Source organism: Periplaneta americana, chromosome 11 (assembly GCF_040183065.1).
Source record: "Periplaneta americana isolate PAMFEO1 chromosome 11, P.americana_PAMFEO1_priV1, whole genome shotgun sequence".
Classification (NCBI taxonomy): domain Eukaryota; kingdom Metazoa; phylum Arthropoda; class Insecta; order Blattodea; family Blattidae; genus Periplaneta; species Periplaneta americana.
The window spans coordinates 119,599,391-119,619,093 of record NC_091127.1 but is presented as its reverse complement, the minus strand read 5'-3'; the positions used below and the strand labels follow the sequence as shown (position 1 = coordinate 119,619,093).

Below are 19,703 nucleotides of genomic sequence, written 5' to 3'. Positions count from 1 at the left end.
GGTCGTGGTCTAGACCTCGGTTTAGAAATCGACCCTATGTGTCTGAAGATAGGGAGTGCAATTTTAAATTCAAAAGTAGGACTGGGTGAAGGTAAAGTAGTGGAACACAATATTCAATCCGGAAGTACTTTTGAACGAGAAAAATAATCTTATGCGTATTTCTTCATTATCGTGTCCTCAGCATATCTAAAACTACTGAAGGTGGAAATTTTTTTAACGAACACATGGAATAAATGATGGGCAATTCAAGGTCTTAAATGTTATTTTAATGTTAAACTAACTATAATTCTAAGTACTGAATCTACAATTATTATGAGCATCGACAAGTGATGAAAGAATACTTCAAATTAGAGGATGGAGATTCAAGCATCATTAAAAATTTTAACGACTCTGTCGGTGGAAGTCATGCAGCAAGCTTGCTGTGTGACCCCTAACACGATAAGTTTGGAACCGTGCTAAAAACACGGCGGCTACGTTTTGTCGTTTGAGTCGCAAACAGATTACCGACTATTTTATCTCTTGAAATCTCACTAAGATGAAGGTCATAGGCTAACACGAAGGCCAGGGGTAGAAAAAATAGTAAAAAAAAATACGTTATGAAGTTAATAGGCTTTAGCTTTGGCTTGGTTTTACGAGGCTGCAACCGGGACTAGTGCTCTGTATACACAGAGCAGCGCAACTGTTTTCCTTGCCGCTTGCCGACAATGCGGAGCTCTGATTGGTTCATGTGACCTCGCGCGCTTCTCTGGACCCAACGCCCACTTCCAGTAGCAAAAGAAAACTATTAAATTCGAATAAGTAGAAGTTTTCTTATTAGTTTGAAGACAGTAAAATGCCACAGTGTTGTTCATATGGATGTTACACAAGACAGGAGAAAGATGTACCTACATCTTTATCGGATACTTCAATGGGAGAGAGATAAGAAAATCAGAAAAAAATTGGGTGGCAAGGATAAACTGTGACAAATGAATACTAACTAGAGGTTCTCGATTGTGCAAAGTATGGTTTTGTGTTTTATTCAAGCTAAATAATCCTAAGCCGATTGTTTAATTCATATACGGGCAACAATCGATATAGTAAATTGTTTAGAATATCATTCTCTTTTCCATGTGGAGACATTACAGGAGACCAATTTTAAAATGGGCTTCTCGCATAGTGGTAAAAAAACGCTAATCTAGCTGGGGAAAATTAACTTAAATTCGATTTAACATATTGTAATACAATTATGTATGTATAGTAATTACTAGTAGCATATTATTTTATGTATAAACTCTCATTATGTCGGCACAAGGGAAAATTATCCCTTCATAGAGGGGATAATTATACAATATTAATAACTTTATGCATATTCGACAAATTTTTGTAACATTTTATAGGCCTATAGTAATTACTGACAGAATAATATTTTTATGTGAAAACTGTCATTACGTTAGGCAGGAGAACCCACCCTTTCTTAGGGGGTGTAATTACACAATATTAATTTAATATCTTTATTCTTATTTGACATATTTTCATAAAATTTTGTATATCAGCAAAGAAGCGATATGAGTATCAATATTTTTTACTTAATTATTCATTAGTTCATTACTTTCTTTGAAAAAACAGCAACAATTTAATAGGACTGCAGTATTCGTTTATGGCAATTTACTTGTAAAAACACTTCTCGAAAATTTACATTTGCATCCAAGCCAGCCAAATTTTTAATACGAAACGCTTCTAAGCGCCTAACACTTTTTTATTTTTCAGGAAATCTCTTGTTTATGTTTTTCAAAAAATGGGTTAAACAGTGAAGTATGGATTCACTGCCTTCAAGTAGAACCTATTTTCAGTACTGAATGTAAGATTTCATCAATACTTCTGTTTCTTGAGTGTCCGCGCCATACATACGTGGTACAGTCATTAAGTTCTGACACTGACGCCTGAAGGGTAGGCACCCACAAGAATCTGGATGTCTCAGAAAATGCCGCGTGATACGGCGTAAACTTAAACAGATCGACATCCTCCCTCAATATAGTCGCCGTGGGCCGCTATGCACGTCTGCCAACGTTGGTGTAGCTGCTGGAAGCACTGCTGAAAGATGTTGGCAGGAAGATGCCGTATGGCTTCTCTTGTGACAGTCATGACCTTTTCGGCCGCATAAAAATTACGCCCTCGTAGGATTGATTTCATGAGGGGAAAGAGAAAAAAAATCGCATGGTACGAGATCAGGTGAGTACGGAGAGTGTGGCAAAACAGCGACCTGTTGCCTTGCAAGTTCCTCTTGGACAAGGGTGGAGCGATGTGCAGGGGCGTTGTCGTGTAGCATCAGCCAATTCTTCCTATGCCAAAGCTCAGGACGCTTACGACGAATTGAATTGCGTAAACGGCCAAGAATCTCTTTGTAGAGGATCTTGTCTACAGTTGCACCTTGTGGGATGAATTCTATGTGAACAATTCCATTTGAATAAAAAAAACTGTTAAAGCATCACCTTGCCTTTTGACCTGTCTTGTTGCGGATTTTTCTGTCGTGGAAATAATGGCGTTTTCCAGGTGGCGGATCGTCGCTTCAGTTGCGGATCGTAAAGGAAACACCATGTTTCGTCTCCAGTTATGATCGGTTATAGCAGTTTCGCCTAATTTCTGACACAACGTGACGTTTGCCCGTTGCTCAAACTGCAACATACTCGAGTTCCGACGCGCGCATTCAAATCACCGTAACAACAATGACCGTAGTTCTGCTTACACTATATGCACGTAACTGTATGATGTTGGGACGAGAGACTAACTGACAAGGTACCATATCACGGCGCCACCTATCCGTTCTAGTGCACCACACCGCCACTATGCCCTCAGTCTCAGAACTTAATGAATGTACCACGTAGAACAATTTTTCGTCTTGAAATTGGAGCGCGCTCTATTTTTCAAACTAAAAGCATGACATCTTTTGAACTAATTGTTAAAATTATTTAAAATTATCAGGATATCTGTAGCCATTCAAACTATATACTGTCCTAGAGATATAATCATAATTTCAAAATTTTAAGTAAATAACTTCAATAAAACTGACTTTTTTCTTACAACAAATTAAAAAAAAATGTTTTTCAAAAACTTTGTAACGTAGGAAGTTCACTGTGGTCCATCCCATAACACTGCATTTCTGGAAAATACTAGGTTTTTCCTCTTATGTACTAGCAAATTTTTTCCTTTAATTTGTGCAAATAAAAATAATAAATTAATCTGTTAATTAAAAACTTGTTGATGCCAAATGAGAGATCCAAATACCACCTATTTGTGTACAAAAAATGAGAAAGATCCACTTAATTGTCTCTGAGATATTTACAATTTCGTTAAAGGTATACAATCTGCAGTACTGTATGAGCTCCCTTAATATCAGTGGTACCGTTAATATAGACTACACATTTACCTAAGATTCACTTTGTAGACTTTAATAAATTTAAGTGATCAACAGATGCAGTAAGACCCGCAGATTTGGAGTATGTGACTGAAATTGTCATAGTGCACCACTTCGATAGATAATACATTGCATTTAACATAATTTTCATTGGCTAACGAGAGCGTAATAGCGAAGAACTACTGTTACTTCTCTTCGAACATGTAAAAATTAATATTAAGATGAGCATTCACTATATCGTATAGCACGCATCGGCTCTCGGTAAGTTCGTCCACGTTTCTCGGATGAGCAACTTTTCTGAAGTGTGCGATCATGGCCTTCTTTAATAAATCAATTTTAATTGCTCGACTGTTACCATTCTGTTGTGTCATGTTCATTGTCGCGCCAGAATGGCAGACGGAAAACTTAATTCGCTTATAGAAAACTGCGAAGAATTATATAATTTGAGGCATTCCTATTACAATAATCAAGTCGTTTCTTACATATATATTATATAACCAATATCACTTTCGTTTCTTTCTCTTCAATTAAGAAGCATGAAACATTACAAATTCCTATTCGCTAACACTCATGATAAACAGACCTAACCTTAAAACTCCTGTTTTCAGAAATGTCAATATCGTACATCAGATATTTTAAACAGCTGATAGAGAATTCGATGAGAAGATGAGGTAGAGCCGTTACAGTGAACTCACTGCACTTAAAATATCCGTTGCGTGCGATTCGTCCGAGGAGTGCGATACGATGTAGTGAACGCTTATCTTTATATTCCATTACACATAGTAAATCTTAGTTCAATCTTCGATATCTTCCCATACCACATACAGGATTAGAGTCTTAATTTGCCTCGGATAGGTTAAATGAGGGGAATAGCTAAGTGACACGACGCCGAGGTATGTGACAAGGTTAGTGGGTCAGTTTAGGAGATAGCTAAGTGACATGAGACCGAGGTATGTGACAAGGTTAGTGGGTTAGTTTAGGAGATAGCTAAGTGACACGAGGCCGAGGTATGTGACAAGGTTAGTGGGTCAGTTTAGGAGATAGCTAAGTGACATGAGGCCGAGGTATGTGACAAGGTTAGTGGGTCAGTTTAGGAGATAGCTAAGTGACATGAGGCCGAGGTATGTGACAAGGTTAGTGGGTTAGTTTAGGAGATAGCTAAGTGACATGAGGCCGAGGTATGTGATAAGGTTAGTGGGTTAGTTTAGGAGATAGCTAAGTGACATGAGGCCGAGGTATGTGACAAGGTTAGTGGGTTAGTTTAGGAGATAGCTAGGTGACATGAGGCCGAGGTATGTGATAAGGTTAGTGGGTCAGTTTAGGAGATAGCTAAGTGACATGAGGCCGAGGTATGTGACAAAGTTAGTGGGTTAGTTTAGGAGATAGCTAAGTGACATGAGGCCGAGGTATGTGACAAGTTTAGTGGGTTAGTTTAGGAGATAGCTAAGTGACACGAGGCCGAGGAATGTGACAAGGTTAGTAGGTCAGTTTAGGAGATAGCTAAGTGACATGAGGCCGAGGTATGTGACAAGGTTAGTGGGTTAGTTTAGGAGATAGCTAAGTGACATGAGGCCGAGGTATGTGACAAGTTTAGCGGGTTAGTGTAGGAGATAGCTAAGTGACATGAGGCCGAGGTATGTGACAAGGTTAGTGGGTTAGTTTAGGAGATAGCTAAGTGACATGAGGCTGAGGAATGTGAAAAGGTTTCATTCTCCCGTTTGTAGTGTGGGGAGATACCGAAGTTTCACCAAATCATATAACCTACCCTAACATATATTATCATATTATATAAACATATCGTATCATATAGCCTATCTTATTATATCGCACCATACAACATACATGTATCCCTTGATACCAAATCATGTTAACTTATCTTATACATTGTATTCAATATATATAAAATCGTGACACACATAACTTTTTCTTCTCTAACGATATCTCAAAATCTATCCTTTCTGCTATGACATAATATAAGATACTGCATTATAAAATGTATCCCATCCGTATTTACTGTATTTACTTCATTGATTCCGCTCCTATCCACTATTTCTCCACTTCTACCTGTTTAACTTCCATCCAACTACACATTAGACTAACCCTTCCTCTCCGAAAGTTAGATTAAATTAGGTTAGGTTATGTTATGTTAGGGTAGTTAGGGACAGGTTAAGTTAGAAAAGCCATTTCATATTAGTAACTTACATTAGATACTTACATGTTAAACAACGCCATGTCACAAGCACAATACACTATGTGAATGGTGAAACACTTGCACATCAACAACTACGGTATTGATACAGTAAATAATTACCTTCCCATCATACCAAAAGATATATTTTATTTTAGTAGGTTATTTTACGACGCTTTATCAATATCTTAGGTTATTTAGCGTCTGAATGAGATGAAGGTGATAATGCCGGTGAAATGAGTCCGGGTTCCAGCACTGAAAGTTAGTCAGCATTTGCTCATATTGTGTTGGGGGATAACCCCAGATAAAACCTCAACCAGGTAACTTGCCTCAACCGGGAATCAAACCCGGGCCACCTGGTTTCGCGGCAAGACGCGCTAACCCAAGGCTGAGCAGCAAGAGCGGATTCTACTCTCTCACGGGGAGCCATATGATTTCTCTTCATTCCCTTTTTTCTCCGCCTAACACCGCGCAGCGTTGATTCATTGACGGATGAGTATTAAGCGTCCCCGTTTAGAGTCTGGATCCGCTCCCGATGCCCAGGCCTGCGCTAACCGTTACTCGACAGGTGTGGACCTTATTAACATATATTTTACCTTGTTATATCTTATCAAATAATCTTCCCTAGCTTAACACATAGGATCTACACTGCCGTAAATTACGAGTATAATGTACACAAATAACATAATCTGTCATATGACATCATGTAAATTATCTTTTCATACCTTCATATTTAACATACTCGGAAAAAAGTTGATAATTCCAATAGTTCAGCAGCGCCGACGACGCTCGCCACTAGCCACCAGGCCGTACTGAACTTTGTGAAACAAAACAGCGATGCTATATCAGAGATAATTGAAGTATGCATTATCATTGAGGTGTGCGTATTGGAGTAACGATAAAAGCGAAGATACACGATGAAAGCGACGAAAAAGACAAATTCCATCTTCTTCGCTCTTGTGGTTCAAATGATCTCTGATTAAGATAATATTGATCTGTATAATGACCGTTGGTTATCAATATATCCGAATATTAATCGATTTATTATTATTATTATTATTATTATTATTATTAATTAAATTAATTATGCAAATCTAGTCTTTCAGGTAAGGCTCCCTGTAAAGAAGATTTGAATAATTTCAAGGGAAAAATTGTTCCCTTGAAATTATTCAAATCTGCTTTACAGGGAGCCTTACCTGAAAGACTAGATTTGCATAATATATACGTCACTGTGTACGTTAACATAAAACCACAATTCCAAGTCACACAGAGATTGTGAGCACTCGATGTGGGTCTCTGGCGTTTCGTCAGCCCACGCGAGTTGTGTGGATATATAGGGAAGGGTTGAGAAGGTGTGGGGTGGAGTTCCCGGGTAGCTCAGTTGGAAAGAGCGCTGGTACGTTCAACCAGAGATCCCGGGATCGATACCCGGCCCCGGAACAATTTTTCCCTTGAATTTATTAAATTAATTATCATGGATATTGACAAGTTGATCAGTTGTGTATTTATTCGTGATACGTTATGTGATCACAAGAACCAATCACATCACAATGAATTTATACTAGCTTTGGGATGAGAAACTGATTCAATTTTGTACATATTTACGTTATATTAACCTTGAACTCCTTTCATTAAGTGGATGTATAGAATATCTTCTACTGATAAATCAAAATGTTCGCTTCCCGCGTCCTCGTTGCTCCGATATCAACACTTGATTCTTTGATAACACCAAAGCGTCGCTAGGTTGTTTCTTTTATCATTTATCGTTGCTCCAACGTGTACGTACCCTAAGATGTAGCTCAGTCGGCAGACTCGCTGGGCTGCTGATTCGGAGCTGCGTTCGGGCTTGAGTTGGATCCCCTTTTGGTGGTTTCTTCCGAGGTTTTCCCCAGCCGTGGGACTGAAGCCGGATGGTCTATGGCGAGTCCTCGGCATCAACCCCTTTGATTTGATTACCTGGTTGGGTTTTTCCGAGGTTTTCCCCAACCAAAAGGCAAATGCCGGGTAATCTTTTGGCGAATCCTCGGACCTCACCTCATCTCACTACATCTCGCCAAAATATTGTAAAAAAATTGCACAAAATTGTAAAAATTGTAGAAAATAATTATTATATTGTATAACTGTAAAAATTTGTAAAAATTGTAATTGTAATATTGTAAACTTTTGACTTGTTCCACATCTTAAAGCTTCATTTTTCATGTAAGATCTATGGAATAAAATAAATAAATAAATGAATGAATGAATGAATGAATGAATGAATGAATTCACTGCACTAGTAAAGTGCAAAGATATCTGAACTGACTAATCGATAGCGATCGATAATGTGTTGGTGTAAGTGTGGCTTCTTTAGTTATTACTTCTATGAATAGATGGCGAAGATAATAATCAAGTGTTCCCAATCCTACACAAATAGACCCGCATTATAAAAATTCAATTTTTAATACCACTCTACTGAATGTAAAACCGATTATATTATCAATTTTGGAAATAATTTATGCTTAATCTACATAATAATCTTTCCTGACACCTTATTAACCGCCCCAATAATGGTGCCACCTATTGAGAATTAGCGGAACTCTTTGAAAGTTTGTCAATTTTTTATATCTTTGGTTCTGACTTTTCTCGTGATTGGAAAATTCGTTTATACTATCATAAAATCGTAGGTCAGATATCTTTGGACGCCAGTCTATGTGTGAAGTATAAGGGTAAGTACACGTTGCAGCGACGATAAACGATAAAAGAAGCAGCGATGCTATATCACAGAGAACTGAAGCATGCATTGTCATTGAGGTGTGCATATTGGAGTAACGATAAAAGCGAAGATGCACGATAAAAGCGATGAAGAACCAAAGTTCCATTTTCTTCGCTCTTGTCGTTCAAATGATCTCTGATTAAGATATATTAACCTGTATAAATACCGGTGGTTATCAATATATGCGAATATTAATCGATTTATTATTATTTCGGCTTATTAAATTAATTATTGTAGATATTGACAAATTGATCAGTTGTGTATTTATTCGTCATATGTTATGTGATCACAAGAACCAATCACAACACAACGAATTTATTCTATCTTCTGGATGAGAAACGGGTTGAATATTATACGTATTTAAGTTATATTAACCTTGAACTTAGCAGCTAATATTTCCTATATATCTTCTTTCATAAAGTGGATGCGTAGAATATCTTCTACTGATAAAACAAAATGTTCGCTTCCCGCGACCTCGTTGCTCCGATATGAATACTTGATTCTTTGATAATAGATCATTTCTCTTATCGTTTATCGTTGCTCCAACGTGTACGTACCCTTAGATTTACGTTGTCACGGTAAAATGAAGAAAAAATATGATGTGGTTCAGAGAATATTGTTGCAATCGACTAATTTGAGAAATGAAAATATATCAAAGGGACAATGGATCTAACATTTACTTGTGTCATTTTTGCGCGAAGTACTTGTCACTAATATTTCCTCTCAAAATACCTTGTCATTGACAGTGGGCTTATTTGTCACTAATCTATCTCATGAAACCCTATTTAACCTTAGAATAGTGCTTTTAATTGACAATAATAACATAGGCTATCTCCTCATCAAATTCTACCTAACTGTGTCCCAAACAGTGGCGACATCTCTCAGTAATGTTAAAAACGATGGAGGAAGAGAGAAAAAAAAACAATTCCTCCGGGTAACGACGGCACAGGTAAACGTCATACCCATAATATATGTTGGAGACATCATGTTGGCTATCATCGTAACGGCACGTTTGAAACTGCTCTTCCTATAGTCCCATCGCTCTTATTTCCGGCAGCCAATCACATTGCAGGTCGGCTACATTTAAAGGTACGCATCTTGTCATTCGCTGCTGATGATGTTATGCATTTCCTAAGGCTCGATAAATACTTAATATAATCGCCCGCCATTTTGATTCTTTCGTTGACTTTCGCAGAAAGCACACGAGGACGTTATTTGCCGCTCAATTATTTGCTCAGTTACAGTGCCTTTGATTTATTATTATAGGAGCTACGACATGACAATGTTTAACGGTGCGGCAAATAGATTCCTCGTCTGGTAGCTCGGCAATGAAAGAACAAAAATGACGAACGATACTACCTACCTTGACTTTATATAGCTTTCACTTCTTAAGGCGTAAGCAAAGAGGAGGAGTAATGCCGGAAATAAGAGCGACGCGACTATAATTCTCCACTTTAGCGAATATTACATTAAATTTTGGTTCAACGAGCGCTGCGAGCTGTATTAGTGCGTCGCTTGTACACTGACGTTCAAAAGTATTCGACCTATGATTTTATGATCGTGCAAGTGAACTTTCTAACTACGGGAGAAGTCAGAACCAAAGACATGAAAAATTAAAAAACATTGGGAGTTCGCATCGAGTGCTGATTGGAAAAGCATCGTATCGAACAGTGCTCCGACTTGTCTTGTGTTTACGAAATTGCGTAGTGTTTCAAGTTTATATTTAGTGCAATTATATTATTATTTAACAGTTTAACGAAATTGTGTGGTGTTTGTTTAAGATATACCTTTATTTCTTCATCTTTTGTGTTATGTGCGCGATTATAATCGAGTGATTGTGTTGTAATTACCTTAGCTTGGCTCTCGGAGCCAAGCGTGGTGACTGTTAAAATGACTCAAAATAATGAAGACTGGTGTCTAATCGAAAATCAACCTGGCATATACAACATAGTGACATCACATACGACATCAACCACAACATATGTAACAACTAGTAGTACCCCTACATCTACAATGACTATATGTGATCCTACTCGCGTACCCAATTCAACTAGCAAACAAATTAATCCCGCGGAAAACGCAACTTCAAGTAAAAGTAAAGTAAGAGATCATGTCATTGAGAAACAGAAACTAAATACGGACAAAGCCAAACCAAATTCTACATTTTCCGATACACAAGCAACTTTATCTCATGAAACATTCATTCATCCGGATATCAAACTACATAATGTTTTTGATCCTCTTGTCCATGAAATGGATACCGACATATCACCACCAAACCAAAATAATCCTCAAGTAGGGAACCAAGAAGATAACACCAACACAGATTTTTCTAGATCCAAATCAGCTCGAATGCCGCCAATAATTGTGAAGAATATCCCAGCCAGAAATTTCTTTGCAAATAATAAAAAATTGCAGTCACTACTTAGCCAGCCACTGAAAATCACATACTCTACTGAAGGAATTAAATATTTAACTAGTTGTCGTGCTGATTATGACAAGTTATATAATATCTTGCAAACTGAAAACCTTCAGTTTTATTCTCACGAACCTCGGGAAACTAAATTACTACAAGTAGTACTGAAAGGACTTCCAGCTTTTGTAGAATCTGCTACTCTCAAAACAGAACTTGAACTCTTAGATTTTCAAATAGAACACATTCGTCAAATTAATCTTCCTTGCTACGACACTGATCGCATACCTACACGACGTCCCATTCCCATCAGGATAATTACACTTCCAAATAATGAACACTCCCGAACCATATACCAATTGCAAGATATTAACAATCATATCATAAAAATTGAGTCATATAGACCTCGTCCACATATTACCCAATGTCATAAATGTCAAGGTTTTGGTCACACCTCACGTCGTTGTAATTTACGTACTCGATGTGTTAAATGTGGAAATAATCACTTATTCGCCGAATGTCCTCTGAAAGGTCATGTCCATATCCCTAAATGTGCAAATTGTGGCGGCGCACATACTGCCAGCTACAGTCAGTGCCCCATTCAACTAAAGAAGAAAGCGGAACTTCAAGAGAAGATGAGGAACAGGAGAATTCTTTCCGAAGAACGTTCTACACCAGCAACATGGAAACAGAGCGACTTTCCTTTACTTTCAAATCCTGGCAACACCAAAGCTTCCCAGTCAACATTTAATACTCCAAGTGCAACATCAACATCATCAGAATCAATATCAGACTCCTTCAAAGATATTGTTAACATCCTACGCTCACTGAACATTCAACATACAATTCAGCTTATCCGCACAACTTTTCATAAAATCCAAAATGCAAATGACTCAATATCCAAGGTAATAATATTCATTGAAGGTTTCATTAATCTTTTCAATTACAAGAATCCATAAAAGACCCCTAAATGCTTTCCAAACTCAGAGGTTTAAACATCTTAAATTTCAATGCAAACGGAATAATTCACCAGACTTACGAACTACAAGCCTTGCTCCTTAATTATGATATTGACCTCGCATGTATTAGTGAAACTCATCTAAAACCCAACATAAAATTTCGTATACGCAACTATACTGTTATCCGTACAGACAGAAACAACCGACCTGGAGGAGTAACTGCGATAATTATTAAAAACTCCATGCCATATCGAACAGCCATATTACCGATTTTTCAAAATCTTGAAGCCACCGGTATCTTCATCCAGCTTGAAGGAACAGAAATATTATTAGCATCTGTTTATTATCCGCCATACGCCCAACTCAATGAAAATGACCTGATCCTGCTTGTTACACATCACAAACATTTCATTTTCTGTGGTGACCTAAATGCAAAACACAAATCATGGAATTCTAGACTGAATACTTCGAAAGGTGAAACCTTGTTACTACATTCCAATAAATTTCACTACTCAATTACAAGACCAAAAGCACCCACAAGATTTCCCTGGATAACCACTCATCATCCAGATGTACTTGATATTTGTTAATGTAACACTAAATACTTTCCAGTTCAACAAATCTGCTTAAACGCTCTTGACTCCGACCACACCCCAGTACTTTTGATTTTCAAGGCCCCTTTCCATATGATATCAAATCAACCTTCTACAGAGAAAGTTACAGACTGAAATGTTTTCACGAAACGTTTGCACCAAATCATCCCGGGTACTCTACCGACTTTAAAAACTTCTGAAAGAGAAACTGCTATACAAATATTTTCTGACACTATAACAGACACATTCGATGAAACGTCTTCCACATTGACTTTTGAGACATCAGATAACGTTTACTGTAGCAATGAACTAAAATATCTTCTTAAAGCTAAAAACCAAGCTCGAAAACGGTGGCAGCTTTATGCGGATCCTCAAGCAAAAAGAGTTTTTTTATCAGTATCAACGTGCTATCCGAAGAAAATACGAGATTTATAAAACCAATAAGTTTGCCGACACAGTGGAAAACATAAAGCCTACAGGAATAATCTTTTGGACGTTTACAAAACGAATGCTAGGAAAAACTATCGCAACAAAGTCAACATCTATTAAAGACTCAAGTGGTACATTCATTTATGATCCCATTGATAGGCTTGAAGCTCTTGCAAACTCCTTTCAAAACCGATTCTCCTCCCATCATCACTCCTCACTACAAGACTTTTCAACAACAATATCGCAACATGTACAGTCCATATTACTGTACATCGTCCCGAACCCGGAACTGCACCTCACGTACGATTACAAGAAATCAAGACCATAATTCGAAATCTAGCACCGAAGAAGACACCTGGTCCGGATAAAATCACACCAGCCATATTGAAGAAATTACCAAAAAGAGCCATAACACATTTAACGAAGATATTAAACTCATGTCTACATCATAATTATTTTCCAACAGCATGGAAAACAGCACATATTATACCAATAGTTAAACCGGGAAAAGACCCAACATTACCCCAAAGTTACAGACCAATCAGTCCAACCAACTTCCTTGGAAAAATTTTTGGACATATCATTCTGGCACAACTAAAGTCATATTTAACTGCACCTGATGTCATCCACCATGAACAGTTTGGATTTAAACCCCACCATAGTCCCAGGGAAGCACTTCATAGATTAACAACATCCGTTTAAAGAGGATTTCAACTTGGACAACATACAGTAGCTACATTTGTCGACATTCAGCAAGCTTTTGATACTGTCTGGCACACTGGTTTATTATATAAACTTCACAATTTTAACATTCCTATAAATTATATTCAACTTATCGCCAGTTACCTTACAGATAGAACTTTTCGTGTTCAAAATGGACGCTGTCTCTCCAACGCTCACGTCATAACTGCAGGAGTTTCTCAAGGTTCAGTTTTAAGTCCAACCCTGTACTGTGCTTATGTCCGTGATATACCAATTCATCCCAAATGTAAACTTATGCTATACGCTGATGATACTGTTATTTATACGAAGCATATAAACATTCATTTTGCATGTCTACAAATGCAGGAAGCCTTAAATATTATTACACAATGGTCCACAAAATGGCGTCTTAAGATAAATGGCTCCAAATCGCAAGCAGTTGTTTTCACAAGAAGAGATCCGCGGCAAGTACAGCCCTTAACCATTCAAAATGAAAATATACCTTTCACAACTACCGTCAAGTATCTTGGAGTGTTTCTTGATAAGAGGCTTACTTTTAAACATCACGTCTCACATATTCGTGAGAAGGCCTTCCAACGATATATGCTTCTTTACTCATTTTTCAAGAGCTATACATCTTTAAATGTCAAAACCATGTTGTACAAAGTTCTAATTCGATCCTACATGACATTCTGTTGCGAAATATGGGCTCAAGCAAATGCGCGACATCTTCAGCGACTAGACGGTCTTCAACGAGCCATCTGTCGAACCATCACTGGAGCGGACTACCTCATCCGAAATAGCCAACTGTACGACGATCTGGACATACTGTACTTCTCAGCTTACATCAAAACTCTTCGTACAAAATTTCTAGCATCCCTCCACAACCATCCAAATCCACTAATACGTAGAAATATACCGATTCCTCTTACATGACATTATCAATTTGCTCACTCTACTATTGGTAGAGTTACGTTGCCTTGGAATATTTTAAGCTCAAACTTGCCATATATTTTCCTACACTTCTTTTAAAAGGAAAGGGTCAAATCCGACCTGGTACTTAAGAAGAAACAATCTGTTAAAAAAAAATAATAAATAAAAAAACATTGAAAGAGTTCCTCTAGTTCTCAATAGGTCGCACCATTATTGGGAGCCGTTAAAAAGTGTCAGGGAAAATTATTATGTAGAATAATCATAAATTATTCTCCTAATAGACAATATCAGCTGTTTCCAGCCAAACTCAGTGTTGTTTTACAATCAGTAAAGTGGGATGAAAAATTGAATTCTATAACACGGGTATATTTATATACGATTGGCAACATTGACTATTATCTTCGCCAGCTATTCATAGAACTAATAACTAAAGAATTCACGCTTACACTACAGGCTAGTATATACAGTTACGAAGCTCAACACGTAGTAAATATGCATCCATAGATAGTTGCTAACCACTAGGATCGCTACTATCGCTTCATCACAGACAATGCGAAATAATACCTGGACAGTCTATTGTTCATAGCACCCTCATAAACTCATGCTTCGTGACTGTATACACTAGACCAGGCCTGCACAAGGTTTGCGCTCTCCGAGCCGGCTCACAGCTCATGAGCGGAATGCAGATATTAGCTGCGCTCTGTATAAGGGTGGACTGGAAGAAGGGATGGATCTCGTACAAAATATACACCAAAAGGAAGCACTATTACGAGTGCTTATGAAATGAATTCCCGTTCAGTGTTTGCAGAACTATCTTGGACTATTATTAATTAATAAAGAAATATTTATTTTACAGATGTTCGATCTGCCGTTATTAAAGTTGATTATAGAAAACAGTTGCTCACAAATATAAATGTTGAGCTAAACATAGCAATCATTTTCACAGCCAACCTGTGTAGTCGTGGATATTATTGCTAATGTTTAGTATTGTAAAACTCAACCAGGCTAGTAGTATTATTCAAACAGTCTTTAGCCCTTAGGTCACATTGAAGATCAGTAAGTTCGAGCTGTAAATCGTTAAATGTTAATGTTATGTTCCGTCTTCTAGATTCCTCCGTACTGTACGAGTACTGTAGCAGTGGGTAAGCAACGTGAAACAGTTACTGAGAATAGGCCTACACACTGCACTCCACTAGATAACTGAGTGGTCGTTTCCCTCTCCACTACCTATAGCAAGCCTATATCAGTTTGACGTATCTTCCTCTCCGTTTCGGCGAGCGGTAAATACAGCTCTCCCGCTCCGGAGGAGCTAGCGCGCTCGTTGAGCGCTGTTTGTGCAGGCCTGCACTAGACTGTGCTTACACCAATAAATTATCGATCACTATCGATTAGTAGAGTCAGATATCTTTGAACTTCAGTGTGCACCTTCCTCTGTTTGCTGTCATAGCAACATAACTTATCGTGACATGAAACTTAGGCGGGAAGTTTGAAATACTAGTACAAATGGCGGTATTATTATTTCCACAATGAACATGTTTTGCGATTCGCGCACGTTTCTACATATTCTATTCCTCTAATCTACAAGTAGTACGACTCATTTTGAGTGGGCTATATGAGGGGACAGCTAAGTGACGGGAGGTCGAGGACTGTGACAAGTTCAGAATGGGTTAGATAAGTTGATGGCTAAGTGACATATAGATTATTTTGCATGGACAATTTTTCATATGTTTCGACCTATTCTAGTACTTAAGGCTTATGAATTGCTCACACCTGAACTGGGATCCCTTTGGCAATATAATAGTAAACGTCAGGATTTTCTATCCTGGCAGCCTGCAAGAATATTCAGCTATTTTAGTACAGGAAGTTGTTAGCGCCTCTGAGTGTGATGTAATTATTATGGATGATGAATAAAACATTCACATTATGACAAGTTTATCATATTTTTAATATTATTTCTTGTCTAGGGCCACATTTAAGGGATTTTAATTATCTACTATAATTTCCAAATATGAGTATGTTATATTACATGTTCTTGTGTGTTTCATATTATTACGTTTCATTTGTAATTATTAAAGTACATGATCGCGCACTTTTCAATTCAACCGAATTTTACTAATTACGTACTAATTCTAGTTCATAAAATAAATTACTTATACAATCCTTAAATTTTAAACTTCATCTGTTCATAATCCCTTGTAAATCCAACCGCATTTACCTCCAAAATCATGAGAATTCATAGTGTGCTCCTTCATCCAAAATTTAAAAATTTCAAATATTATGCAATATAACACATGATATCACAATATATCTTATATCATAATCATATGACAATGCATATCACCGTTTTATATCTCATTACATAAGAGCGTTGCGTCACATCATACCAAATCCTGTATCTTACTACTCATTTTATCCAAGTTGCTCTTATTCTTCTGAATTTTAATATCTTACTGTCATGCTGATAAATACTGACAGATAGATAAATAAATACCATTAATATCAGGTTAATTTTCTCACCTGCGAATAAGCCTTCTTTTTCTCTGAAGTCTGCATGTCTCGGTTTGTATTCAGCGGCTCATCTCCATTAAAATCTACAGGCAAGGAATATGAGAAGCAATGCAATGAAATGATCTCTCACGGCACAATCTACAGAAGGCTGCCGTGATAGTCTCAAAGTACACAGAATGCAATCCAACTTTGTTAGCTCAGATAGATTAGGTTATTATTATTATAGTCTAAGAATTGAGTACTTCTCTAAATATAGCTACTGAGCAAAATGAGTACAAATTGAAAAAAAAAATTATAGCCACTAGCCTTTACGTTGTGGTCTTAGCCAATAATACAACGTAAAATTTACAAAGGCAATTTTCTAATTATACACGAATTAATTTAATCCAGACCGACAACTGACACACAACAGAAAAAAGAAAGACATAAAGAGAGAAAAACACAATTAATATAAATTGGCAATCGGACAGAAACCAGTGACATTCAATAAAAACTTGGATTTTTTCTGGGTGTTCTTGCTTTCAACGCATTGTCAAAAAACTTCCTTCGAACTAAGGGGAATTTCGGTGTCGTTCATTTTTAATCGGAGACAGATTTGGTATGGTAATAGTGTTTAACAAACGTGAATGGCCTACAATTATTGACTGTGACTTATTACTTTATCCCACTCTGCATCATTTACATGAGGTGATGATAAAATTAAAGGATTATTGTCTCCAGGTTCACAGGGACAACACATTAACGCGGGGGATGACCAAGGTTTTATGCCAAATGCCTATGTACAAGTTTAAATATAAACAAAAAACAGGAGATTATCAAAGCGACATGGGTTACAGGACGTATGAAAAATGATTAATGAAAGTTTGATCCCAATATCTCTCAAAATGCCTCCTATCACAATGTTCAGATGAACAACCCCACACCCCAATTTCCGGTCAAGAAGAATGTGATGATATCATGGTTGCAAACCTATCTTTCGACAGAAGAACTTAAAGAAATAAATTTCCCATCGTTGCAAAATTCTGTCACTTCTCAATTAATTGTCCAACTCAAACCAAAAAATCTGCTTATAAAATCAATCAACGTTCTTGAATAGTCCCTTCATTCCGTTCTGCGACTTCCTCCCTATCATTCCGAGCACTGTCCTACTGGAATTATTTCGGCAACTGAAGAAAATCGCAGCAAAAATGTGACTTTGAAAATGAAACGTGTCAGTTAAAAATTGGCATCCATAGCAGCTGAAGTTTGCAGAAAAATGAGGGAAGTTGAAATAATTATTATGGATAAGGACTGTTTGTTAGACATTGCCGAAGAAATTGTGATCTAGGCTATGTGAGTGATAAAAATAATAATGGACAGTAATGAAAGTGAAGAGAGATAAATTATAAGAGAAGAAGAAGAAGAAGAAGAAGAAGAAGAAGAAGAAGAGGAAGAAGATGATGATGATGATGATGATGATGATTAAGGTGATATTGTCGAGTCTCTCCTTTAGATTATGTTTCGTGCCAGTTAATCCAAAGGCTCCATACAGTGCAGTGTCATCCAGAAGCCAAAAGGACACAGCCCACAAGATAAGACTTTTATTTTACTTGAGTGTATTGCCCTCACTCTTCGATGCTGACACAGAGCGTATTCCAAATCACAGCGCTGAGCAATCCGATGGCATCACGGTGTTCCGAATTCCAACGATGACGTCACTGATGCTCCACCGGTGTCGCACCGGTGCCATCAGCTTGCAGAGGTGGTGGCAGTCTCCATCAGTGAATCTGACTGGTTCTTGTATAGGGCGGGAATTAGCAGACGAATGGCATCGTGCACTGTTGTGTCATGGCGGTGTGTTCTGCTGTATTGTTTGTAATGAGCACAACGTAAAAACAATATGTTAATGGCTTATGAGCGAACATGTCAACGAACCAGTCATTACTACTGGTTCAAGAAATAAATTGTTTATGCTCTATTTTCTTTGAACGAGATGACAGTACGGAAATTTCGCAAAACTTGCTAGCGTAGCACAGACAACAACTTGTGCAGCGCCATGACAGCCATCGATCCTTATAGCAGTTTTGTTCCTATTTCGCTGCAGCGTGACGTCATTGTTGTCCACCGGTCCGGTGAGATTCGAAATACGCTGACAGCGCACGGCTTAGTTCAGGTATGGGCGAGCGCAGCTTGCCAGCCAGAAGGGAGAGAGGGAAGGAAGTACTAAGACTTACCCCTGTCTGCTGAAGCAGAAACAGTGGCGTATCGTAATATATTTCATGCGTGTTTGTTTGATAATGGATACCAATCCATCGTCATATCAGCATGGTAATGGCATTCAGTACCGCACTGAATGTGGTAATCTCATTGCGGTAATCATTAACATATCGCACTCAGTCAACGATCATATCATGAACGCATTAAACGCATTATTAAATAAACGTGGATAAAATATTGTATGCAACTAGTGGGATGAGTACAATTACCGCTTTCATATAATTACAGAACTCGGCTTACTCCTCGTTCTTGCAAAACACATTCGAGCGGTAATGATGCTCATATCGCACTAGTTGCATAAACAACTATTGTGCTTCGGTTTAAATACCTGAAAGTACTATTTAAAATATGGGATTTATATTTTATGAAAGGGAATAATCATTCTAAATCGACGTATTTGCGTTTAATAAATCAATAAATGCAATCACGCGACGAAAAGAGATAACATTAATACAAAAAATGAAAGTGAAATCGCACAACTTATTCACTTGCTATAGAAATAACAAACTCTTGGAGTAAAATTTGATATTCTCAACCGGAGAAATACAGGGACATCATTTTATTTTTACTTCAATTTTT

General features: G+C 37.5%; 1 protein-coding gene across 3 annotated transcripts in view; it reads right to left on the bottom strand.

Annotated features, from left to right (window-relative positions):
* LOC138709288 (facilitated trehalose transporter Tret1-like) overlaps positions 1-17,088 on the bottom strand; it is a 39,069-nt gene extending 21,981 nt beyond the window's left edge. Inside the window, exons 1-2 of one of the 3 annotated variants that reach the window (XM_069839950.1) lie at positions 16,878-17,088; positions 7,366-7,622 (exon numbers count right to left, since the gene is read on the bottom strand). The gene's annotated coding sequence lies outside the window, so the exon portion shown is untranslated. Of the gene's footprint in view, positions 1-6,304; positions 6,366-7,365; positions 7,623-16,877 lie in introns of those variants that run through there. The other 2 variants (XM_069839949.1, XM_069839951.1) reach the window with 2 other exon arrangements.
* Between the last annotated feature and the right edge of the window lie 2,615 nt (positions 17,089-19,703).